The 21,409-nt window shown below is 44.6% G+C and overlaps 39 non-coding genes across 39 annotated transcripts; all 39 read right to left on the bottom strand.

The window, feature by feature from the left end:
- Positions 1-51: 51 nt before the first annotated feature.
- TRNAV-CAC (transfer RNA valine (anticodon CAC)) lies at positions 52-124 on the bottom strand. Its single transcript has one exon. It is a non-coding gene; the product is annotated as a tRNA-Val (tRNA).
- A 143-nt stretch (positions 125-267) lies between these two features.
- Positions 268-340, bottom strand: TRNAV-AAC (transfer RNA valine (anticodon AAC)). Its single transcript has one exon. It is a non-coding gene; the product is annotated as a tRNA-Val (tRNA).
- A 670-nt stretch (positions 341-1,010) lies between these two features.
- Positions 1,011-1,083, bottom strand: TRNAV-CAC (transfer RNA valine (anticodon CAC)). Its single transcript has one exon. It is a non-coding gene; the product is annotated as a tRNA-Val (tRNA).
- Positions 1,084-1,210: 127 nt separating this feature from the next.
- Positions 1,211-1,283, bottom strand: TRNAV-AAC (transfer RNA valine (anticodon AAC)). Its single transcript has one exon. It is a non-coding gene; the product is annotated as a tRNA-Val (tRNA).
- Positions 1,284-1,428: 145 nt separating this feature from the next.
- On the bottom strand, positions 1,429-1,501 carry TRNAV-AAC (transfer RNA valine (anticodon AAC)). Its single transcript has one exon. It is a non-coding gene; the product is annotated as a tRNA-Val (tRNA).
- Positions 1,502-1,646: 145 nt separating this feature from the next.
- On the bottom strand, positions 1,647-1,719 carry TRNAV-AAC (transfer RNA valine (anticodon AAC)). Its single transcript has one exon. It is a non-coding gene; the product is annotated as a tRNA-Val (tRNA).
- Positions 1,720-2,386: 667 nt separating this feature from the next.
- On the bottom strand, positions 2,387-2,459 carry TRNAV-CAC (transfer RNA valine (anticodon CAC)). Its single transcript has one exon. It is a non-coding gene; the product is annotated as a tRNA-Val (tRNA).
- A 667-nt stretch (positions 2,460-3,126) lies between these two features.
- On the bottom strand, positions 3,127-3,199 carry TRNAV-CAC (transfer RNA valine (anticodon CAC)). Its single transcript has one exon. It is a non-coding gene; the product is annotated as a tRNA-Val (tRNA).
- A 665-nt stretch (positions 3,200-3,864) lies between these two features.
- Positions 3,865-3,937, bottom strand: TRNAV-CAC (transfer RNA valine (anticodon CAC)). The gene has a single exon. It is a non-coding gene; the product is annotated as a tRNA-Val (tRNA).
- Positions 3,938-4,593: 656 nt separating this feature from the next.
- On the bottom strand, positions 4,594-4,666 carry TRNAV-CAC (transfer RNA valine (anticodon CAC)). Its single transcript has one exon. It is a non-coding gene; the product is annotated as a tRNA-Val (tRNA).
- A 143-nt stretch (positions 4,667-4,809) lies between these two features.
- On the bottom strand, positions 4,810-4,882 carry TRNAV-AAC (transfer RNA valine (anticodon AAC)). The gene has a single exon. It is a non-coding gene; the product is annotated as a tRNA-Val (tRNA).
- Positions 4,883-5,245: 363 nt separating this feature from the next.
- Positions 5,246-5,318, bottom strand: TRNAV-AAC (transfer RNA valine (anticodon AAC)). Its single transcript has one exon. It is a non-coding gene; the product is annotated as a tRNA-Val (tRNA).
- A 669-nt stretch (positions 5,319-5,987) lies between these two features.
- Positions 5,988-6,060, bottom strand: TRNAV-CAC (transfer RNA valine (anticodon CAC)). Its single transcript has one exon. It is a non-coding gene; the product is annotated as a tRNA-Val (tRNA).
- Positions 6,061-6,412: 352 nt separating this feature from the next.
- On the bottom strand, positions 6,413-6,485 carry TRNAV-AAC (transfer RNA valine (anticodon AAC)). Its single transcript has one exon. It is a non-coding gene; the product is annotated as a tRNA-Val (tRNA).
- A 153-nt stretch (positions 6,486-6,638) lies between these two features.
- Positions 6,639-6,711, bottom strand: TRNAV-AAC (transfer RNA valine (anticodon AAC)). The gene has a single exon. It is a non-coding gene; the product is annotated as a tRNA-Val (tRNA).
- A 145-nt stretch (positions 6,712-6,856) lies between these two features.
- Positions 6,857-6,929, bottom strand: TRNAV-AAC (transfer RNA valine (anticodon AAC)). The gene has a single exon. It is a non-coding gene; the product is annotated as a tRNA-Val (tRNA).
- A 433-nt stretch (positions 6,930-7,362) lies between these two features.
- Positions 7,363-7,435, bottom strand: TRNAV-CAC (transfer RNA valine (anticodon CAC)). Its single transcript has one exon. It is a non-coding gene; the product is annotated as a tRNA-Val (tRNA).
- A 143-nt stretch (positions 7,436-7,578) lies between these two features.
- On the bottom strand, positions 7,579-7,651 carry TRNAV-AAC (transfer RNA valine (anticodon AAC)). Its single transcript has one exon. It is a non-coding gene; the product is annotated as a tRNA-Val (tRNA).
- Positions 7,652-7,796: 145 nt separating this feature from the next.
- Positions 7,797-7,869, bottom strand: TRNAV-AAC (transfer RNA valine (anticodon AAC)). Its single transcript has one exon. It is a non-coding gene; the product is annotated as a tRNA-Val (tRNA).
- Positions 7,870-8,014: 145 nt separating this feature from the next.
- Positions 8,015-8,087, bottom strand: TRNAV-AAC (transfer RNA valine (anticodon AAC)). The gene has a single exon. It is a non-coding gene; the product is annotated as a tRNA-Val (tRNA).
- A 668-nt stretch (positions 8,088-8,755) lies between these two features.
- Positions 8,756-8,828, bottom strand: TRNAV-CAC (transfer RNA valine (anticodon CAC)). Its single transcript has one exon. It is a non-coding gene; the product is annotated as a tRNA-Val (tRNA).
- A 143-nt stretch (positions 8,829-8,971) lies between these two features.
- On the bottom strand, positions 8,972-9,044 carry TRNAV-AAC (transfer RNA valine (anticodon AAC)). Its single transcript has one exon. It is a non-coding gene; the product is annotated as a tRNA-Val (tRNA).
- Positions 9,045-9,189: 145 nt separating this feature from the next.
- TRNAV-AAC (transfer RNA valine (anticodon AAC)) lies at positions 9,190-9,262 on the bottom strand. The gene has a single exon. It is a non-coding gene; the product is annotated as a tRNA-Val (tRNA).
- Positions 9,263-9,929: 667 nt separating this feature from the next.
- Positions 9,930-10,002, bottom strand: TRNAE-CUC (transfer RNA glutamic acid (anticodon CUC)). The gene has a single exon. It is a non-coding gene; the product is annotated as a tRNA-Glu (tRNA).
- A 667-nt stretch (positions 10,003-10,669) lies between these two features.
- TRNAV-CAC (transfer RNA valine (anticodon CAC)) lies at positions 10,670-10,742 on the bottom strand. The gene has a single exon. It is a non-coding gene; the product is annotated as a tRNA-Val (tRNA).
- Positions 10,743-11,844: 1,102 nt separating this feature from the next.
- TRNAV-CAC (transfer RNA valine (anticodon CAC)) lies at positions 11,845-11,917 on the bottom strand. The gene has a single exon. It is a non-coding gene; the product is annotated as a tRNA-Val (tRNA).
- A 143-nt stretch (positions 11,918-12,060) lies between these two features.
- TRNAV-AAC (transfer RNA valine (anticodon AAC)) lies at positions 12,061-12,133 on the bottom strand. Its single transcript has one exon. It is a non-coding gene; the product is annotated as a tRNA-Val (tRNA).
- A 363-nt stretch (positions 12,134-12,496) lies between these two features.
- Positions 12,497-12,569, bottom strand: TRNAV-CAC (transfer RNA valine (anticodon CAC)). Its single transcript has one exon. It is a non-coding gene; the product is annotated as a tRNA-Val (tRNA).
- A 667-nt stretch (positions 12,570-13,236) lies between these two features.
- Positions 13,237-13,309, bottom strand: TRNAV-CAC (transfer RNA valine (anticodon CAC)). The gene has a single exon. It is a non-coding gene; the product is annotated as a tRNA-Val (tRNA).
- Positions 13,310-14,632: 1,323 nt separating this feature from the next.
- TRNAV-CAC (transfer RNA valine (anticodon CAC)) lies at positions 14,633-14,705 on the bottom strand. Its single transcript has one exon. It is a non-coding gene; the product is annotated as a tRNA-Val (tRNA).
- Positions 14,706-14,848: 143 nt separating this feature from the next.
- On the bottom strand, positions 14,849-14,921 carry TRNAV-AAC (transfer RNA valine (anticodon AAC)). Its single transcript has one exon. It is a non-coding gene; the product is annotated as a tRNA-Val (tRNA).
- A 2,070-nt stretch (positions 14,922-16,991) lies between these two features.
- TRNAV-CAC (transfer RNA valine (anticodon CAC)) lies at positions 16,992-17,064 on the bottom strand. Its single transcript has one exon. It is a non-coding gene; the product is annotated as a tRNA-Val (tRNA).
- Positions 17,065-17,209: 145 nt separating this feature from the next.
- On the bottom strand, positions 17,210-17,282 carry TRNAV-AAC (transfer RNA valine (anticodon AAC)). The gene has a single exon. It is a non-coding gene; the product is annotated as a tRNA-Val (tRNA).
- A 145-nt stretch (positions 17,283-17,427) lies between these two features.
- TRNAV-AAC (transfer RNA valine (anticodon AAC)) lies at positions 17,428-17,500 on the bottom strand. Its single transcript has one exon. It is a non-coding gene; the product is annotated as a tRNA-Val (tRNA).
- Positions 17,501-17,645: 145 nt separating this feature from the next.
- Positions 17,646-17,718, bottom strand: TRNAV-AAC (transfer RNA valine (anticodon AAC)). The gene has a single exon. It is a non-coding gene; the product is annotated as a tRNA-Val (tRNA).
- A 667-nt stretch (positions 17,719-18,385) lies between these two features.
- Positions 18,386-18,458, bottom strand: TRNAV-CAC (transfer RNA valine (anticodon CAC)). Its single transcript has one exon. It is a non-coding gene; the product is annotated as a tRNA-Val (tRNA).
- A 667-nt stretch (positions 18,459-19,125) lies between these two features.
- Positions 19,126-19,198, bottom strand: TRNAV-CAC (transfer RNA valine (anticodon CAC)). The gene has a single exon. It is a non-coding gene; the product is annotated as a tRNA-Val (tRNA).
- A 1,101-nt stretch (positions 19,199-20,299) lies between these two features.
- TRNAV-CAC (transfer RNA valine (anticodon CAC)) lies at positions 20,300-20,372 on the bottom strand. Its single transcript has one exon. It is a non-coding gene; the product is annotated as a tRNA-Val (tRNA).
- A 143-nt stretch (positions 20,373-20,515) lies between these two features.
- TRNAV-AAC (transfer RNA valine (anticodon AAC)) lies at positions 20,516-20,588 on the bottom strand. The gene has a single exon. It is a non-coding gene; the product is annotated as a tRNA-Val (tRNA).
- Positions 20,589-21,409: the final 821 nt, after the last annotated feature.

The following is a 21,409-nucleotide window of genomic DNA, read 5'->3' as shown; positions in this document are numbered from 1 at the left end:
TTAAAAAAAGAAAGTTTCCTCATGCAATAGTCAAAAACATCTGAAACTCCTTGTTTCTGCCTGGTTTCGAACCAGGGACCTTTCGCGTGTGAGGCGAACGTGATAACCACTACACTACAGAAACGTGGCTGTTGAGCCACCAACCACCCACCTGCCCACCCTCCTTCGCTTTCCACATTCAGTCAAGAATTAAAAGCGAATGGATGAAAATAATGGAGTGAAAGTGAAAAGATGTGGTCTTTTGTCTAAAAGCAAGAAGAAAGCCCATGTTTCTGCCTGGTTTCGAACCGGGGACCTTTCGCGTGTTAGGCGAACGTGATAACCACTACACTACAGAAACCTGGCTGTTGAGCCACCAACCACCCACCTGCCCACCCTCTTTCGCTTTCCACATTCAGTCACAAGAATTAAAAGCGAATGGATGAAAATAATGGAGTGAAAGTGAACAGATGTGGCCTTTGGTCTAAAAGCAAGAGGAAAGCCCATGTTTCTGCCCGGTTTCGAATCAAGGACCTTTCGCGTGTTAGGCGAACGTGATAGCCACTACACTACAGAAACCAAATGAAAACTCGCATGGCCGTCGTTGCAAGCAAAGGATGCCAGATTGACAAATAAAAACAAGGTTTCATCGTGCAATGGTCCGAAAGCCAAAAACATAGGGATGTTCCATGTTTCTGCTATCTATCGAACTGGGGACCTTGGGTGTGTGAGGCAAAGGTGATAAACACTACATCTCCAGAAACTTGCTCTTCATGGAACCTGCTAACAGTGCAAGATCCAAAATGACGAAAATGATAAAGTCAAATCGAACAGGTATGTCGCTTTGTCTAAAATAAAAATTAAGAGTCAGTCCCATATTTCTACCCGTGGACTTTCCGTTTGTTAGGTGAGTGTGAACATTACAACACTATAGAAACTAGATGAAAGCTACCAGAACGGTGTAAGCAAACCACTCCTGCTTAAAAAAAGAAAGTTTCCTCATGCAATAGTCAAAAACATCTGAAACTCCTTGTTTCTGCCCGGTTTCGAACCAGGGACCTTTCTCGTGTGAGGCGAACGTGATAACCACTACACTACAGAAACCTGGCTGTTGAGCCACCACCCTCCTTCGCTTTCCACATTCAGTCAAGAATTAAAAGCGAATGGATGAAAATAATGGAGTGAAAGTGAAAAGATGTGGTCTTTTGTCTAAAAGCAAGAAGAAAGCCCATGTTTCTGCCTGGTTTCGAACCGGGGACCTTTCGCATGTTAGGCGAACGTGATAACCACTACACTACAGAAACCTGGCTGTTGAGCCACCAAACACCCACCTGCCCACCCTCTTTCGCTTGCCACATTCAGTCACAAGAATTAAAAGCGAATGGATGAAAATAATGGAGTGAAAGTGAACAGGTGTGGCCTTTGGTCTAAAAGCAACAGGAAAGCCCATGTTTCTGCCCGGTTTCGAACCGGGGACCTTTCACGTGTTAGGCAAACGTGATAACCACTACACTACAGAAACCTGGCTGTTGAGCCACCAACCACCCACCTGCCCACTTTCTTTTGCTTTCCACATTCAGTAACAAGAATTAAAAGCGAATGGATGAAAATAATGGAGTGAAAGTGAACAGATGTGGCCTTTTGTCTAAAAGCAAGAAGAATGCCCATGTTTCTGCCCGGTTTCGAACCGGGGACCTTTCGCGTGTTAGGCGAACGTGATAACCACTACACTACAGAAACCTGGCTGTTGAGCCACCAACCACCCACCTGCCCACTTTCTTTTGCTTTCCACATTCAGTAACAAGAATTAAAAGCGAATGGATGAAAATAATGGAGTGAAAGTGAACAGATGTGGCCTTTTGTCTAAAAGCAAGAAGAATGCCCATGTTTCTGCCCGGTTTCGAACCGGGGACCTTTAGCGTGTTAGGCGAACGTGATAGCCACTACACTACAGAAACCAAATGAAAACTCGCATGGCCGTCGTTGCAAGCAAAGGATGCCAGATTGACAAATAAAAACAAGGTTTCATCGTGCAATGGTCCGAAAGCCAAAAACATAGGGATGTTCCATGTTTCTGCTATCTATCGAACTGGGGACCTTGGGTGTGTGAGGCAAAGGTGATAAACACTACACCTCCAGAAACTTGCTCTTCATGGAACCTGCTAACAGTGCAAGATCCAAAATGACGAAAATGATAAAGTCAAATCGAACAGGTATGTCGCTTTGTCTAAAAAAATTAAGAGTCAGTCCCATATTTCTACCCGTGGACCTTCCGTTTGTTAGGTGAATGTGAACATTACAACACTATAGAAACTAGATGAAAGCTACCAGAACGGTGTAAGCAAACCACTCCTGCTTAAAAAAAGAAAGTTTCCTCATGCAATAGTCAAAAACATCTAAAACTCCTTGTTTCTGCCCGGTTTCGAACCAGGGACCTTTTGCGTGTGAGGCGAACGTGATAACCACTACACTACAGAAACCTGGCTGTTGAGCCACCAACCACCCACCTGCCCACCCTCTTTCGCTTTCCACATTCAGTCACAAGAATTACAAGCGAATGGATGAAAATAATGGAGTGAAAGTGAACAGGTGTGGCCTTTGGTCTAAAAGCAAGAGGAAAGCCCATGTTTCTGCCCGGTTTCAAACAAGGGACCTTTCGCGTGTTAGGCGAACGTGATAACGACTACACGACAGAAACCAGATGAAAACTCGCATGGCCGTCGTTGCAAGCAAAGGATGCCAGATTGACAAATAAAAACAAGGTTTCATCGTGCAATGGTCCGAAAGCCAAAAACATAGGGATGTTCCATGTTTCTGCTATCTATCGAACTGGGGACCTTGGGTGTGTGAGGCAAAGGTGATAAACACTACACCTCCAGAAACTTGCTCTTCATGGAACCTGCTAACAGTGCAAGATCCAAAATGACGAAAATGATAAAGTCAAATCGAACAGGTATGTCGCTTTGTCTAAAAAAATTGAGAGTCAGTCCCATATTTCTACCCGTGGACCTTCCATTTGTTAGGTGAATGTGATCATTACAACACTATAGAAACTAGATTAAAGCTACCAGAACGGTGTAAGCAAACCACTCCTGCTTAAAAAAAGAAAGTTTCCTCATGCAATAGTCAAAAACATCTGAAATTCCTTGTTTCTGCCTGGTTTCGAACCAGGGACCTTTCGCGTGTGAGGCGAACGTGATAACTACTACACTACAGAAACCTGGCTGTTGAACCACCAACCACCCACCTGCCCACCCTCCTTCGCTTTCCACATTCAATCAAGAATTAAAAGCGAATGGATGAAAATAATGGAGTGAAAGTGAAAAGATGTTGTCTTTTGTCTAAAAGCAAGAAGAAAGCCGATGTTTCTGCCCGTTTTTGAACCGGGGACCTTTCGCATGTTCGGCGAACGTGATAACCACTACACTACAGAAACCAGATAAAAACTCGCATGGCCGTCGTTGCAAGCATAGGATGCCAGATTGACAAATAAAAACAAGGTTTCATCGTGCAATGGTCCGAAAGCCAAAAACATAGGGATGTTCCATGTTTCTGCTATCTATCGAACTGGGGACCTTGGGTGTGTGAGGCAAAGGTGATAAACACTACACCTCCAGAAACTTGCTCTTCATGGAACCTGCTAACAGTGCAAGATCCAAAATGACGAAAATGATAAAGTCAAATCGAACAGGTATGTCGCTTTGTCTAAAAAAATTAAGAGTCAGTCCCATATTTCTACCCGTGGACCTTCCGTTTGTTAGGTGAATGTGAACATTACAACACTATAGAAACTAGATGAAAGCTACCAGAACGGTGTAAGCAAACCACTCCTGCTTAAAAAAAGAAAGTTTCCTCATGCAATAGTCAAAAACATCTGAAACTCCTCGTTTCTGCCCGGTTTCGAACCGGGGACCTTTCGCGTGTGAGGTGAACGTGATAACCACTACACTACAGAAACCTGTCTGTTGAGCCACCTGCCCACCCTCTTTCGCTTTCCACATTCAGTCACAAGAATTAAAAGCGAATGGATGAAAATAATGGAGTGAAAGTGAACAGGTGTGGCCTTTGGTCTAAAAGCAAGAGGAAAGCCCATGTTTCTGCCCGGTTTCAAACAAGGGACCTTTCGCGTGTTAGGCGAACGTGATAACCACTACACTACAGAAACCAGATGAAAACTCGCATGGCCGTCGTTGCAAGCAAAGGATGCCAGATTGACAAATAAAAACAAGGTTTCATTGTGCAATGGTCCGAAAGCCAAAAACATAGGGATGTTCCATGTTTCTGCTATCTATCGAACTGGAGACCTTGGGTGTGTGAGGCAAAGGTGATAAACACTACACCTCCAGAAACTTGCTCTTCATGGAATCTGCTAACATTGCAAGATCCAAAATGACGAAAATGATAAAGTCAAATCGAACAGGTATGTCGCTTTGTCTAAATAAATTAAGAGTCAGTCCCATATTTCTACCCGTGGACCTTCCGTTTGTTAGGTGAATGTGATCATTACAACACTATAGAAACTAGATGAAAGCTACCAGAACGGTGTAAGCAAACCACTCCTGCTTAAAAAAAGAAAGTTTCCTCATGCAATAGTCAAAAACATCTGAAACTCCTTGTTTCTGCCTGGTTTCGAACCAGGGACCTTTCGCGTGTGAGGCGAACGTGATAACCACTACACTACAGAAACGTGGCTGTTGAGCCACCAACCACCCACCTGCCCACCCTCCTTCGCTTTCCACATTCAGTCAAGAATTAAAAGCGAATGGATGAAAATAATGGAGTGAAAGTGAAAAGATGTGGTCTTTTGTCTAAAAGCAAGAAGAAAGCCCATGTTTCTGCCTGGTTTCGAACCGGGGACCTTTCGCGTGTTAGGCGAACGTGATAACCACTACACTACAGAAACCTGGCTGTTGAGCCACCAACCACCCACCTGCCCACCCTCTTTCGCTTTCCACATTCAGTCACAAGAATTAAAAGCGAATGGATGAAAATAATGGAGTGAAAGTGAACAGGTGTGGCCTTTGGTCTAAAAGCAAGAGGAAAGCCCATGTTTCTGCCCGGTTTTGAACCGGGGACCTTTCGCGTGTTAGGCGAGTGTGGTAACCACTACACTACAGAAACCTGGCTCTTGAGCCACCAACCACCCACCTGCCCACCCTCTTTTGCTTTCCACATTCAGTAACAAGAATTAAAAGCGAATGGATGAAAATAATGGAGTGAAAGTGAACAGATGTGGCCTTTTGTCTCAAAGCAAGAAGAATGCCCATGTTTCTGCCCGGTTTCGAACCAGGGACCTTTCGCGTGTTAGGCGAACGTGATAACCACTACACTACAGAAACCTGGCTGTTGAGCCACCAACCACCCACCTGCCCACCCCTTTCGCTTTCCACATTCAGTCACAAGAATTAAAAGCGAATGGATGAAAATAATGGAGTGAAAGTGAACAGATGTGGCCTTTGGTCTAAAAGCAAGAGGAAAGCCCATGTTTCTGCCCGGTTTCGAATCAAGGACCTTTCGCGTGTTAGGCGAACGTGATAGCCACTACACTACAGAAACCAAATGAAAACTCGCATGGCCGTCGTTGCAAGCAAAGGATGCCAGATTGACAAATAAAAACAAGGTTTCATCGTGCAATGGTCCGAAAGCCAAAAACATAGGCATGTTCCATGTTTCTGCTATCTATCGAACTGGGGACCTTGGGTGTGTGAGGCAAAGGTGATAAACACTACATCTCCAGAAACTTGCTCTTCATGGAACCTGCTAACAGTGCAAGATCCAAAATGACGAAAATGATAAAGTCAAATCGAACAGGTATGTCGCTTTGTCTAAAATAAAAATTAAGAGTCAGTCCCATATTTCTACCCGTGGACTTTCCGTTTGTTAGGTGAATGTGAACATTACAACACTATAGAAACTAGATGAAAGCTACCAGAACGGTGTAAGCAAACCACTCCTGCTTAAAAAAAGAAAGTTTCCTCATGCAATAGTCAAAAACATCTGAAACTCCTTGTTTCTGCCCGGTTTCGAACCAGGGACCTTTCTCGTGTGAGGCGAACGTGATAACCACTACACTACAGAAACCTGGCTGTTGAGCCACCAACCACCCACCTGCCCACCCTCCTTCGCTTTCCACATTCAGTCAAGAATTAAAAGCGAATGGATGAAAATAATGGAGTGAAAGTGAAAAGATGTGGTCTTTTGTCTAAAAGCAAGAAGAAAGCCCATGTTTCTGCCTGGTTTCGAACCGGGGACCTTTCGCGTGTTAGGCAAACGTGATAACCACTACACTACAGAAACCTGGCAGTTGAACCACCAACCACCCACCTGCCCACCCTGCTTCGCTTTCCACATTCAGTCAAGAATTAAAAGCGAATGGATGAAAATAATGGAGTGAAAGTGAAAAGATGTGGTCTTTTGTCTAAAAGCAAGCCCATGTTTCTGCCCGGTTTTGAACCGGGGACCTTTCGCATGTTCGGCGAACGTGATAACCACTACACTACAGAAACCTGGCTGTTGAGTCACCAACCACCCACCTGCCCACCTGCCCACCCTCTTTCGCTTTCCACATTCAGTCACAAGAATTAAAAGCGAATGGATGAAAATAATGGAGTGAAAGTGAACAGGTGTGGCCTTTTGTCTCAAAGCAAGAAGAATGGCCATGTTTCTGCCCGGTTTCGAACCAGGGACCTTTCGCGTGTTAGGCGAACGTGATAACCACTACACTACAGAAACCTGGCTATTGAGCCACCAACCACCCACCTGCCCACCCTCTTTCGCTTTCCACATTCAGTCACAAGAATTAAAAGCGAATGGATGAAAATAATGGAGTGAAAGTGAACAGATGTGGCCTTTGGTCTAAAAGCAAGAGGAAAGCCCATGTTTCTGCCCGGTTTCGAACCGGGGACTTTTCGCGTGTTAGGCGAACGTGATAACCACTACACTACAGAAACCAAATGAAAACTCGCACGGCCGTCGTTGCAAGCAAAGGATACCAGATTGACAAATGTAAACAAGGTTTCATCATGCAATGGTCCGAAAGCCAAAAACATAGGGATGTTCCATGTTTCTGCTATCTATCGAACTGGGGACCTTGGGTGTGTGAGGCAAAGGTGATAAACACTACACCTCCAGAAACTTGCTCTTCATGGAACCTGCTAACAGTGTAAGATCCAAAATGACGAAAATGATGAAGTCAAATCGAACAGGTATGTCGCTTTGTCTAAATAAATTAAGAGTCAGTCCCATATTTCTACCCGTGGACCTTCCGTTTGTTAGGTGAATGTGATCATTACAACACTATAGAAACTAGATTAAAGCTACCAGAACTCCTGCTTAAAAAAAGAAAGTTTCCTCATGCAATAGTCAAAAACATCTGAAACTCCTTGTTTCTGCCTGGTTTCGAACCAGGGACCTGTCGCGTGTGAGGCGAACGTGATAACCACTACACTACAGAAACCTGGCTGTTGAGCAACCAACCACCCACCTGCCCACCCTCCTTCGCTTTCCACATTCAGTCAAGAATTAAAAGCGAATGGATGAAAATAATGGAGTGAAAGTGAACAGGTGTGGCCTTTGGTCTAAAAGCAAGAGGAAAGCCCATGTTTCTGCCCGGTTTCGAACCGGGGACCTTTCGCGTGTTAGGCGAACGTGATAACCACTACACTACAGAAACCTGGCTGTTGAGCCACCAACCACCCACCTGCCCACTTTCTTTTGCTTTCCACATTCAGTAACAAGAATTAAAAGCGAATGGATGAAAATAATGGAGTGAAAGTGAACAGATGTGGCCTTTTGTCTAAAAGCAAGAAGAATGCCCATGTTTCTGCCCGGTTTCGAACCGGGGACCTTTCGCGTGTTAGGCGAACGTGATAACCACTACACTACAGAAACCTGGCTGTTGAGCCACCAACCACCCACCTGCCCACCCTCTTTTGCTTTCCACATTCAGTAACAAGAATTAAAAGCGAATGTATGAAAATAATGGAGTGAAAGTGAACAGGTGTGGCCTTTGGTCTAAAAGCAAGAGGAAAGCCCATGTTTCTGCCTGGTTTCGAACCGGGGACCTTTCGCGTGTTAGGCGAACGTGATAACCACTACACTACAGAAACCTGGCTGTTGAGCCACCAACCACCCACCTGCCCACCCTCTTTTGCTTTCCACATTCAGTAACAAGAATTAAAAGCGAATGGATGAAAATAATGGAGTGAAAGTGAACAGGTGTGGCCTTTGGTCTAAAAGCAAGAGGAAAGCCCATGTTTCTGCCCGGTTTCAAACAAAGGACCTTTCGCGTGTTAGGCGAACGTGATAACCACTACACTACAGATACCAGATGAAAACTCGCATGGCCGTCGTTGCAAGCAAAGGATGCCAGATTGACAAATAAAAACAAGGTTTCATCGTGCAATGGTCCGAAAGCCAAAAACATAGGGATGTTCCATGTTTCTGCTATCTATCGAACTGGGGACCTTGGATGTGTGAGGCAAAGGTGATAAACACTACACCTCCAGAAACTTGCTCTTCATGGAACCTGCTAACAGTGCAAGATTCAAAATGACGAAAATGATAAAGTCAAATCGAACAGGTATGTCGCTTTGTCTAAAAAAATTAAGAGTCAGTCCCATATTTCTACCCGTGGACCTTCCATTTGTTAGGTGAATGTGATCATTACAACACTATAGAAACTAGATTAAAGCTACCAGAACGGTGTAAGCAAACCACTCCTGCTTAAAAAAAAGAAAGTTTCCTCATGCAATAGTCAAAAACATCTGAAACTCCTTGTTTCTGCCTGGTTTCGAACCAGGGACCTTTCGCGTGTGAGGCGAACGTGATAACCACTACACTACAGAAACCTGGCTGTTGAACCACCAACCACCCACCTGCACACCCTCCTTCGCTTTCCACATTCAATCAAGAATTAAAAGCGAATGGATGAAAATAATGGAGTGAAAGTGAAAAGATGTGGTCTTTTGTCTAAAAGCAAGAAGAAAGCCCATGTTTCTGCCCGGTTTTGAACCGGGGACCTTTCGCATGTTCGGCGAACGTGATAACCACTACACTACAGAAACATGGCTGTTGAGCCACCAACCACCCACCTGCCCATCCTCTTTTGCTTTCCACATTCAGTAACAAGAATTAAAAGCGAATGGATGAAAATAATGGAGTGAAAGTGAACAGATGTGGCCTTCCGTCTAAAAGCAAGAAGAAAGCCCATGTTTCTGCCCGGTTTCGAACCGGGGACCTTTCGCGTGTTAGGCGAACGTGATAACCACTACACTACAGAAACCTGGCTGTTGAGCCAACAACCACCCACCTGCCCACCCTCTTTCGCTTTCCACATTCAGTCACAAGAATTAAAAGTGAATGGATGAAAATAATGGAGTGAAAGTGAACAGGTGTGGCCTTTGGTCTAAAAGCAAGAGGAAAGCCCATGTTTGTGCCCGGCTTCGAACCGGGGACCTTTCGCGTGTTAGGCGAACGTGATAACCACTACGCTACAGAAACCAGATGAAAACTCGTATGGCCGTCGTTGCAAGCAAAGGATACCAGATTGACAAATGAAAACAAGGTTTCATCGCGCAATGGTCCGAAAGCCAAAAACATAGGGATGTTCCATGTTTCTGCTATCTATCGAACTGGGGACCTTGGGTGTGTGAGGCAAAGGTGATAAACACTACACCTCCAGAAACTTGCTCTTCATGGAACCTGCTAACAGTGCAAGATCCAAAATGACGAAAATGATAAAGTCAAATCGAACAGGTATGTCGCTTTGTCTAAAAAAATTAAGAGTCAGTCCCATATTTCTACCCGTGGACCTTCCGTTTGTTAGGTGAATGTGAACATTACAACACTATAGAAACTAGATGAAAGCTACCAGAACGGTGTAAGCAAACCACTCCTGCTTAAAAAAAGAAAGTTTCCTCATGCAATAGTCAAAAACATCTGAAACTCCTTGTTTCTGCCCGGTTTCGAACCAGGGACCTTTCGCGTGAGAGGCGAACGTGATAACCACTACACTACAGAAACCTGGCTGTTGAGCGACCAACCAACCACCTGCCCACCCTCTTTCGCTTTCCACATTCAGTCACAAGAATTAAAAGCGAATGGATGAAAATAATGGAGTGAAAGTGAACAGGTGTGGCCTTTGGTCTAAAAGCAAGAGGAAAGCCCATGTTTCTGCCCGGTTTCAAACATGGGACCTTTCGCGTGTTAGGCGAACGTGATAACCACTACACTACAGAAACCAGATGAAAACTCGCATGGCCGTCGTTGCAAGCAAAGGATGCCAGATTGACAAAAAAAAACAAGGTTTCATCGTGCAATGGTCCGAAAGCCAAAAACATAGGGATGTTCCATGTTTCTGCTATCTATCGAAATGGGAACCTTGGGTGTGTGAGGCAAAGGTGATAAACACTACACCTCCAGAAACTTGCTCTTCATGGAACCTGCTAACAGTGCAAGATCCAAAATGACGAAAATGATAAAGTCAAATCGAACAGGTATGTCGCTTTGTCTAAATAAATTAAGAGTCAGTCCCATATTTCTACCCGTGGACCTTCCGTTTGTTAGGTGAATGTGATCATTACAACACTATAGAAACTAGATGAAAGCTACCAGAACGGTGTAAGCAAACCACTCCTGCTTAAAAAAAGAAAGTTTCCTCATGCAATAGTCAAAAACATCTGAAACTCCTTGTTTCTGCCTGGTTTCGAACCAGGAACCTTTCGCGTGTGAGGCGAACGTGATAACCACTACACTACAGAAACCTGGCTGTTGAGCCACCAACCACCCACCTGCCCACCCTCCTTCGCTTTCCACATTCAGTCAAGAATTAAAAGCGAATGGATGAAAATAATGGAGTGAAAGTGAAAAGATGTGGTCTTTTGTCTAAAAGTAAGAAGAAAGCCCATGTTTCTGCCTGGTTTCGAACCGGGTACCTTTCGCGTGTTAGGCGAACGTGATAACCACTACACTACAGAAACCTGGCTGTTGAGCCACCAACCACCCACCTGCCCACCCTCTTTCGCTTTCCACATTCAGTCACAAGAATTAAAAGCGAATGGATGAAAATAATGGAGTGAAAGTGAACAGGTGTGGCCTTTGGTCTAAAAGCAAGAGGAAAGCCCATGTTTCTGCCTGGTTTCTAACCGGGGACCTTTCGCGTGTTAGGCGAACGTGATAACCACTACACTACAGAAACCTGGCTGTTGAGCCACCAACCACCCACCTGCCCACCCTCTTTTGCTTTCCACATTCAGTAACAAGAATTAAAAGCGAATGGATGAAAATAATGGAGTGAAAGTGAACAGGTGTGGCCTTTGGTCTAAAAGCAAGAGGAAAGCCCATGTTTCTGCCCGGTTTCAAACAAGGGACCTTTCGCGTGTTAGGCGAACGTGATAACCACTACACTACAGAAACCAGATGAAAACTCGCATGGCCGTCGTTGCAAGCAAAGGATGCCAGATTGACAAATAAAAACAAGGTTTCATCGTGCAATGGTCCGAAAGCCAAAAACATAGGGATGTTCCATGTTTCTGCTATCTATCGAACTGGGGACCTTGGGTGTGTGAGGCAAAGGTGATAAACACTACACCTCCAGAAACTTGCTCTTCATGGAACCTGCTAACAGTGCAAGATCCAAAATGACGAAAATGATAAAGTCAAATCGAACAGGTATGTCGCTTTGTCTAAAAAAACTTAAGAGTCAGTCCCATATTTCTACCCGTGGACCTTCCATTTGTTAGGTGAATGTGATCATTACAACACTATAGAAACTAGATGAAAGCTACCAGAACGGTGTAGGCAAACCACTCCTGCTTAAAAAAAGAAAGTTTCCTCATGCAATAGTCAAAAACATCTGAAACGCCTTGTTTCTGCCTGGTTTCGAACCAGGGACCTTTCGCATGTGAGGCGAACGTGATAACCACTACACTACAGAAACGTGGCTGTTGAGCCACCAACCACCCACCTGCCCACCCTCCTTCGCTTTCCACATTCAGTCAAGAATTAAAAGCGAATGGATGAAAATAATGGAGTGAAAGTGAAAAGATGTGGTCTTTTGTCTAAAAGCAAGAAGAAAGCCCATGTTTCTGCCTGGTTTCGAACCGGGGACCTTTCGCGTGTTAGGCGAACGTGATAACCACTACACTACAGAAACCTGGCTGTTGAGCCACCAACCACCCACCTGCCCACCCTCTTTCGCTTTCCACATTCAGTCACAAGAATTAAAAGCGAATGGATGAAAATAATGGAGTGAAAGTGAACAGGTGTGGCCTTTGGTCTAAAAGCAAGAGGAAAGCCCATGTTTCTGCCCGGTTTTGAACCGGGGACCTTTCACGTGTTAGGCGAGCTTGATAACCACTACACTACAGAAACCTGGCTGTTGAGCCACCAACCACCCACCTGCCCACCCTCTTTTGCTTTCCACATTCAGTAACAAGAATTAAAAGCGAATGGATGAAAATAATGGAGTGAAAGTGAACAGATGTGGCCTTTTGTCTCAAAGCAAGAAGAATGCCCATGTTTCTGCCCGGTTTCGAACCAGGGACCTTTCGCATGTGAGGCGAACGTGATAACCACTACACTACAGAAACCTGGCTGTTGAGCCACCAACCACCCACTTGCCCACCCTCTTTCGCTTTCCACATTCAGTCACAAGAATTAAAAGCGAATGGATGAAAATAATGGAGTGAAAGTGAACAGGTGTGGCCTTTGGTCTAAAAGCAAAAGGAAAGCCCATGTTTCTGCCCGGTTTCAAACAAGGGACCTTTCGCGTGTTAGGCGAACGTGATAACCACTACACTACAGAAACCAGATGAAAACTCGCATGGCCGTCGTTGCAAGCAAAGGATGCCAGATTGACAAATAAAAACAAGGTTTCATCGTGCAATGGTCCGAAAGCCAAAAACATAGGGATGTTCCATGTTTCTGCTATCTATCGAACTGGGGACCTTGGGTGTGTGAGGCAAAGGTGATAAACACTACACCTCCAGAAACTTGCTCTTCATGGAACCTGCTAACAGTGCAAGATCCAAAATGATGAAAATGATAAAGTCAAATCGAACAGGTATGTCGCTTTGTCTAAAAAAATTAAGAGTCAGTCCCATATTTCTACCCGTGGACCTTCCGTTTGTTAGGTGAATGTGATCATTACAACACTATAGAAACTAGATTAAAGCTACCAGAACGGTGTAAGCAAACCACTTCTGCTTAAAAAAAGAAAGTTTCCTCATGCAATAGTCAAAAACATCTGAAACTCTTTGTTTCTGCCTGGTTTCGAACCAGGGACCTTTCGCGTGTGAGGCGAACGTGATAACCACTACACTACAGAAACCTGGCTGTTGAGCCACCAACCACCCACCTGCCCACCCTCCTTCGCTTTCCACATTCAGTCAAGAATTAAAAGCGAATGGATGAAAATAATGGAGTGAAAGTGAAAAGATGTGGTCTTTTGTTAAAAAGCAAGAAGAAAGCCCATGTTTCTGACCGGTATCGAACCGGGGACCTTTCGCGTGTTAGGCGAACGTGATAACCACTATACTACAGAAACCTGGCTGTTGAGCCACCAACCACCCACCCACCTGCCCACCCTCTTTCGCTTTCCACATTCAGTCATAAGAATTAAAAGCGAATGGATGAAAATAATGGAGTGAAAGTGAACAGGTGTGGCCTTTTGTCTAAAAGCAAGAAGAAAGCCCATGTTTCTGCCCGGTATCGAACCAGAGACCTTTCGCGTGTTAGGCGAACGTGATAACCACTACACTACAGAGACCTGGCTGTTGAGCCACCAACCACCCACCTGCCCACCCTCTTTTGCTTTCCACATTCAGTAACAAGAATTAAAAGCGAATGGATGAAAATAATGGAGTGAAAGTGAACAGATGTGGCCTTTTGTCTAAAAGCAAGAAGAAAGCCCATGTTTCTGCCTGGTTTCGAACCGGGGACCTTTCGCGTGTTAGGCAAACGTGATAACCACTACACTACAGAAACCTGGCTGTTGAGCCAACAACCACCAACCTGCCCACCCTCTTTCGCTTTCCACATTCAGTCACAAGAATTAAAAGTGAATGGATGAAAATAATGGAGTAAAAGTGAACAGGTGTGGCCTTTGGTCTAAAAGCAAGAGGAAAGCCCATGTTTGTGCCCGGCTTCGAACCGGGGACCTTTCGCGTGTTAGGCGAACGTGATAACCACTACACTACAGAAACCAGATGAAAACTCGCATGGCCGTCGTTGCAAGCAAAGGATACCAGATTGACAAATGAAAACAAGGTTTCATCGTGCAATGGTCCGAAAGCCAAAAACATAGGGATGTTCCATGTTTCTGCTATCTATCGAACTGGGGACCTTGGGTGTGTGAGGCAAAGGTGATAAACACTACACCTCCAGAAACTTGCTCTTCATGGAACCTGCTAACAGTGCAAGATCCAAAATGACGAAAATGATAAAGTCAAATCGAACAGGTATGTCGCTTTGTCTAAAAAAATTAAGAGTCAGTCCCATATTTCTACCCGTGGACCTTCCGTTTGTTAGGTGAATGTGAACATTACAACACTATAGAAACTAGATTAAAGCTCCCAGAACGGTGTAAGCAAACCACTCCTGCTTAAAAAAAGAAAGTTTCCTCATGCAATAGTCAAAAACATCTGAAACTCCTTGTTTCTGCCTGGTTTCGAACCAGGGACCTTTCGCGTGTGAGGCGAACGTGATAACCACTACACTACAGAAACTTGGCTGTTGAGCCACCAACCACCCACCTGCCCACCCTCCTTTGCTTTCCACATTCAGTCAAGAATTAAAAGCGAATGGATGAAAATAATGGAGTGAAAGTGAAAAGATGTGGTCTTTTGTCTAAAAGCAAGAAGAATGCCCATGTTTCTGCCCGGTTTCGAACCGGGGACCTTTCGCGTGTTAGGCGAACGTGATAACCCCTACACTACAGAAACCTGGCTGTTGAGCCACCAACCACCCACCTGCCCACCTGCCCACCCTCTTTCGCTTTCCACATTCAGTCACAAGAATTAAAAGCGAATGGATGAAAATAATGGAGTGAAAGTGAACAGATGTGGCCTTTGGTCTAAAAGCAAGTAGAAAGCCCATGTTTCTGCCCGGTTTCGAATCAGGGACCTTTCGCGTGTTAGGCGAACGTGATAGCCACTACACTACAGAAACCAGATGAAAACTTGCATGGCCGTCGTTGCAAGCAAAGGATGCCAAATTGAAAAATAAAAACAAGGTTTCATCGTGCAATGGTTCGAAAGCCAATAACATAGGGATGTTCCATGTTTCTGCTATCTATCGAACTGGGGACCTTGGGTGTGTGAGGCAAAGGTGATAAACACTACACCTCCAGAAACTTGCTCTTCATGGAACCTGCTAACAGTGCAAGATCCAAAATGACGAAAATGATAAAGTCAAATCGAACAGGTATGTCGCTTTGTCTAAAAAAAGTTAAGAGTCAGTCCCATATTTCTACCCGTGGACCTTCCGTTTGTTAGGTGAATGTGAACATTACAACACTATAGAAACTAGATGAAAGCTACCAGAACGGTGTAAGCAAACCACTCCTGCTTAAAAAAAGAAAGTTTCCTAATGCAATAGTCAAAAACAACTGAAACTCCTTGTTTCTGCCCGGTTTCGAACAAGGTACCTTTCGCGTGTGAGGCGAACGTGATAACCACTACACTACAGAAACCTGGCTGTTGAGCCACCAACCACCCACCTGCCCACCCTCTTTCGCTTTCCACATTCAGTCACAAGAATTAAAAGTGAATGGATGAAAATAATGGAGTGAAAGTGAACAGGTGTGGCCTTTGGTCTAAAAGCAAGAGGAAAGCCCATGTTTCTGCCCGGTATCGAACCAGAGACCTTTCGCGTGTTAGGCGAACGTGATAACAACTACACTACAGAAACATGGCTGTTGAGCCACCAACCACCCACCTGCCCACCCTCTTTTGCTTTCCACATTCAGTAACAAGAATTAAAAGCGAATGGATGAAAATAATGGAGTGAAAGTGAACAGATGTGGCCTTTTGTCTAAAAGCAAGTAGAAAGCCAATGTTTTTGCCCGGTTTCGAACCAGGGACCTTTTGCGTGTTAGGTGAACGTGATAACCACTACACTACAGAAACCTGGCTGTTGAGCCAACAACCACCCACCTGCCCACCCTCTTTCGCTTTCCACATTCAGTCACAAGAATTAAAAGTGAATGGATGAAAATAATGGAGTGAAAGTGAACAGGTGTGGCCTTTGGTCTAAAAGCAAGAGTAAAGCTCATGTTTGTGCCCGGCTTCGAACCGGGGACCTTTCGCGTGTTAGGCGAACATGATAACCACTACACTACAGAAACCTGGCTGTTGAGCCACCAACCACCCACCTGCCCACCCTCTTTCGCTTTCCACATTCAGTCACAAGAATTAAAAGTGAATGGATGAAAATAATGGAGTGAAAGTGAACAGGTGTGGCCTTTGGTCTAAAAGCAAGAGTAAAGTCCATGTTTGTGCCCGGCTTCGAACCGGGGACCTTTCGCGTGTTAGGCGAATGTGATAACCACTACACTAGAGAAACCAGATGAAAACTCGCATGGCCGTCGTTGCAAGCAAAGGATACCAGATTGACAAATGAAAACAAGGTTTCATCGTGCAATGGTCCGAAAGCCAAAAACATAGGGATGTTCCATGTTTCTGCTATCTATCGAACTGGGGACCTTGGGTGTGTGAGGCAAAGGTGATAAACACTACACCTCCAGAAACTTGCTCTTCATGGAACCTGCTAACAGTGCAAGATCCAAAATGACGAAAATGATAAAGTCAAATCGAACAGGTATGTCGCTTTGTCTAAAAAAATTAAGAGTCAGTCCCATATTTCTACCTGTGGACCTTCCGTTTGTTAGGTGAATGTGATCATTACAACACTATAGAAACTAGATTTAAGCTACCAGAACGGTGTAAGCAAACCACTCCTGCTTAAAAAAAGAAAGTTTCCTCATGCAATAGTCAAAAACATCTGAAACTCCTTCTTTCTGCCCGGTTTCGAACCAGGGACCTTTCGCGTGTGAGGCGAACGTGATAACCACTACACTACAGAAACTTGGCTGTTGAGCCACCAACCACCCACCTGCCCACCCTCTTTCGCTTTCCACATTCAGTCACAAGAATTAAAAGCGAATGGATGAAAATAATGGAGTGAAAGTGAAAAGATGTGGTCTTTTGTCTAAAAGCAAGAAGAAAGCCCATGTTTCTGCCTGGTTTCGAACCGGGGACCTTTCGCGTGTTAGGCGAACGTGATAACCACTACACTACAGAAACCTGGCTGTTGAGCCACCAACCACCCACCTGCCCACCCTCTTTCGCTTTCCACATTCAGTCACAAGAATTAAAAGCGAATGGATGAAAATAATGGAGTGAAAGTGAACAGGTGTGGCCTTTGGTCTAAAAGCAAGAGGAAAGCCCATGTTTCTGCCCGGTTTCGAACCGGGGACCTTTCGCGTGTTAGGCAAACGTGATAACCACTACACTACAGAAACCTGGCTGTTGAGCCACCAACCACCCACCTGCCCACTTTCTTTTGCTTTCCACATTCAGTAACAAGAATTAAAAGCGAATGGATGAAAATAATGGAGTGAAAGTGAACAGATGTGGCCTTTTGTCTAAAAGCAAGAAGAATGCCCATGTTTCTGCCCGGTTTCGAACCGGGGACCTTTCGCGTGTTAGGCGAACATGATAACCACTACACTACAGAAACCTGGCTGTTGAGCCACCAACCACCCACCTGCCCACCCTCTTTCGCTTTCCACATTCAGTCACAAGAATTAAAAGCGAATGGATGAAAATAATGGAGTGAAAGTGAACAGATGTGGCCTTTGGTCTAAAAGCAAGAGGAAAGCCCATGTTTCTGCCCGGTTTCGAATCAAGGACCTTTCGCGTGTTAGGCGAACGTGATAGCCACTACACTACAGAAACCAAATGAAAACTCGCATGGCCGTCGTTGCAAGCAAAGGATGCCAGATTGACAAATAAAAACAAGGTTTCATCGTGCAATGGTCCGAAAGCCAAAAACATAGGGATGTTCCATGTTTCTGCTATCTATCGAACTGGGGACCTTGGGTGTGTGAGGCAAAGGTGATAAACACTACACCTCCAGAAACTTGCTCTTCATGGAACCTGCTAACAGTGCAAGATCCAAAATGACGAAAATGATAAAGTCAAATCGAACAGGTATGTCGCTTTGTCTAAAAAATTTAAGAGTCAGTCCCATATTTCTACCCGTGAACCTTCCGTTTGTTAGGTGAATGTGAACATTACAACACTATAGAAACTAGATGAAAGCTACCAGAACGGTGTAAGCAAACCACTCCTGCTTAAAAAAAGAAAGTTTCCTCATGCAATAGTCAAAAACATCTGAAACTCCTTGTTTCTGCCCGGTTTCGAACCAGGGACCTTTCGCGTGTGAGGCGAACGTGATAACCACTACACTACAGAAACCTGGCTGATGAGCCACCAACCACCCACCTGCCCACCCTCTTTCGCTTTCCACATTCAGTCACAAGAATTAAAAGCGAATGGATGAAAATAATGGAGTGAAAGTGAACAGGTGTGGCCTTTGGTCTAAAAGCAAGAGGAAAGCCCATGTTTCTGCCCGGTTTCAAACAAGGGACCTTTCGCGTGTTAGGCGAACGTGATAACCACTACACTACAGAAACCAGATGAAAACTCGCATGGCCGTCGTTGCAAGCAAAGAATGCCAGCTTGACAAATAAAAACAAGGTTTCATTGTGCAATGGTCCGAAAGCCAAAAACATAGGGATGTTCCATGTTTCTGCTATCTATCGAACTGGGGACCTTGGGTGTGTGAGGCAAAGGTGATAAACACTACACCTCCAGAAACTTGCTCTTCATGGAACCTGCTAACAGTGCAAGATCCAAAATGACGAAAATGATAAAGTCAAATCGAACAGGTATGTCGCTTTGTCTAAATAAATTAAGAGTCAGTCCCATATTTCTACCCGTGGACCTTCCGTTTGTTAGGTGAATGTGATCATTACAACACTATAGAAACTAGATGAAAGCTACCAGAACGGTGTAAGCAAACCACTCCTGCTTAAAAAAAGAAAGTTTCCTCATGCAATAGTCAAAAACATCTGAAACTCCTTGTTTCTGCCTGGTTTCAAACCAGGGACCTTTCGCGTGTGAGGCGAACGTGATAACCACTACACTACAGAAACCTGGCTGTTGAACCACCAACCACCCACCTGCCCACCCTGCTTCGCTTTCCACATTCAGTCAAGAATTAAAAGCGAATGGATGAAAATAATGGAGTGAAAGTGAACAGGTGTGGCCTTTTGTCTAAAAGCAAGAAGAAAGCCCATGTTTCTGCCCGGTATCGAACCAGAGACCTTTCGCGTGTTAGGCGAACGTGATAACCACTACACTACAAAAACCTGGCTGTTGAGCCACCAACCACCCACCTGCCCACCCTCTTTTGCTTTCCACATTCAATAACAAGAATTAAAAGCGAATGGATGAAAATAATGGAGTGAAAGTGAACAGATGTGGCCTTTTGTCTAAAAGCAAGAAGAAAGCCCATGTTTCTGCCTGGTTTCGAACCGGGGACCTTTCGCGTGTTAGGCAAACGTGATAACCACTACACTACAGAAACCTGGCTGTTGAGCCAACAACCACCAACCTGCCCACCCTCTTTCACTTTCCACATTCAGTCACAAGAATTAAAAGTGAATGGATGAAAATAATGGAGTAAAAGTGAACAGGTGTGGCCTTTGGTCTAAAAGCAAGAGGAAAGCCCATGTTTGTGCCCGGCTTCGAACCGGGGACCTTTCGCGTGTTAGGCGAACGTGATAACCACTACACTACAGAAACCAGATGAAAACTCGCATGGCCGTCGTTGCAAGCAAAGGATACCAGATTGACAAATGAAAACAAGGTTTCATCGTGCAATGGTCCGAAAGCCAAAAACATAGGGATGTTCCATGTTTCTGCTATCTATCGAACTGGGGACCTTGGGTGTGTGAGGCAAAGGTGATAAACACTACACCTCCAGAAACTTGCTCTTCATGGAACCTGCTAACAGTGCAAGATCCAAAATGACGAAAATGATAAAGTCAAATCGAACAGGTATGTCGCTTTGTCTAAAAAAATTAAGAGTCAGTCCCATATTTCTACCCGTGGACCTTCCGTTTGTTAGGTGAATGTGAACATTACAACACTATAGAAACTAGATTAAAGCTCCCAGAACGGTGTAAGCAAACCACTCCTGCTTAAAAAAAGAAAGTTTCCTCATGCAATAGTCAAAAACATCTGAAACTCCTTGTTTCTGCCTGGTTTCGAACCAGGGACCTTTCGCGTGTGAGGCGAACGTGATAACCACTACACTACAGAAACTTGGCTGTTGAGCCACCAACCACCCACCTGCCCACCCTCCTTTGCTTTCCACATTCAGTCAAGAATTAAAAGCGAATGGATGAAAATAATGGAGTGAAAGTGAAAAGATGTGGTCTTTTGTCTAAAAGCAAGAAGAATGCCCATGTTTCTGCCCGGTTTCGAACCGGGGACCATTCGCGTGTTAGGCGAACGTGATAACCCCTACACTACAGAAACCTGGCTGTTGAGCCACCAACCACCCACCTGCCCACCCTCTTTCGCTTTCCACATTCAGTCACAAGAATTAAAAGCGAATGGATGAAAATAATGGAGTGAAAGTGAACAGATGTGGCCTTTGGTCTAAAAGCAAGTAGAAAGCCCATGTTTCTGCCCGGTTTCGAATCAGGGACCTTTCGCGTGTTAGGCGAACGTGATAGCCACTACACTACAGAAACCAGATGAAAACTTGCATGGCCGTCGTTGCAAGCAAAGGATGCCAAATTGAAAAATAAAAACAAGGTTTCATCGTGCAATGGTTCGAAAGCCAATAACATAGGGATGTTCCATGTTTCTGCTATCTATCGAACTGGGGACCTTGGGTGTGTGAGGCAAAGGTGATAAACACTACACCTCCAGAAACTTGCTCTTCATGGAACCTGCTAACAGTGCAAGATCCAAAATGACGAAAATGATAAAGTCAAATCGAACAGGTATGTCGCTTTGTCTAAAAAAAGTTAAGAGTCAGTCCCATATTTCTACCCGTGGACCTTCCGTTTGTTAGGTGAATGTGAACATTACAACACTATAGAAACTAGATGAAAGCTACCAGAACGGTGTAAGCAAACCACTCCTGCTTAAAAAAAGAAAGTTTCCTAATGCAATAGTCAAAAACAACTGAAACTCCTTGTTTCTGCCCGGTTTCGAACAAGGTACCTTTCGCGTGTGAGGCGAACGTGATAACCACTACACTACAGAAACCTGGCTGTTGAGCCACCAACCACCCACCTGCCCACCCTCTTTTGCTTTCCACATTCAGTAACAAGAATTAAAAGCGAATG

The sequence above is a fragment of the Hyla sarda genome, chromosome 3, assembly GCF_029499605.1.
Source record: "Hyla sarda isolate aHylSar1 chromosome 3, aHylSar1.hap1, whole genome shotgun sequence".
In the NCBI taxonomy this organism is placed as follows: Eukaryota; Metazoa; Chordata; class Amphibia; order Anura; family Hylidae; genus Hyla; species Hyla sarda.
Note: the sequence above shows the minus strand (reverse complement) of the source record. Positions and strands in the feature narration are given on the sequence as shown.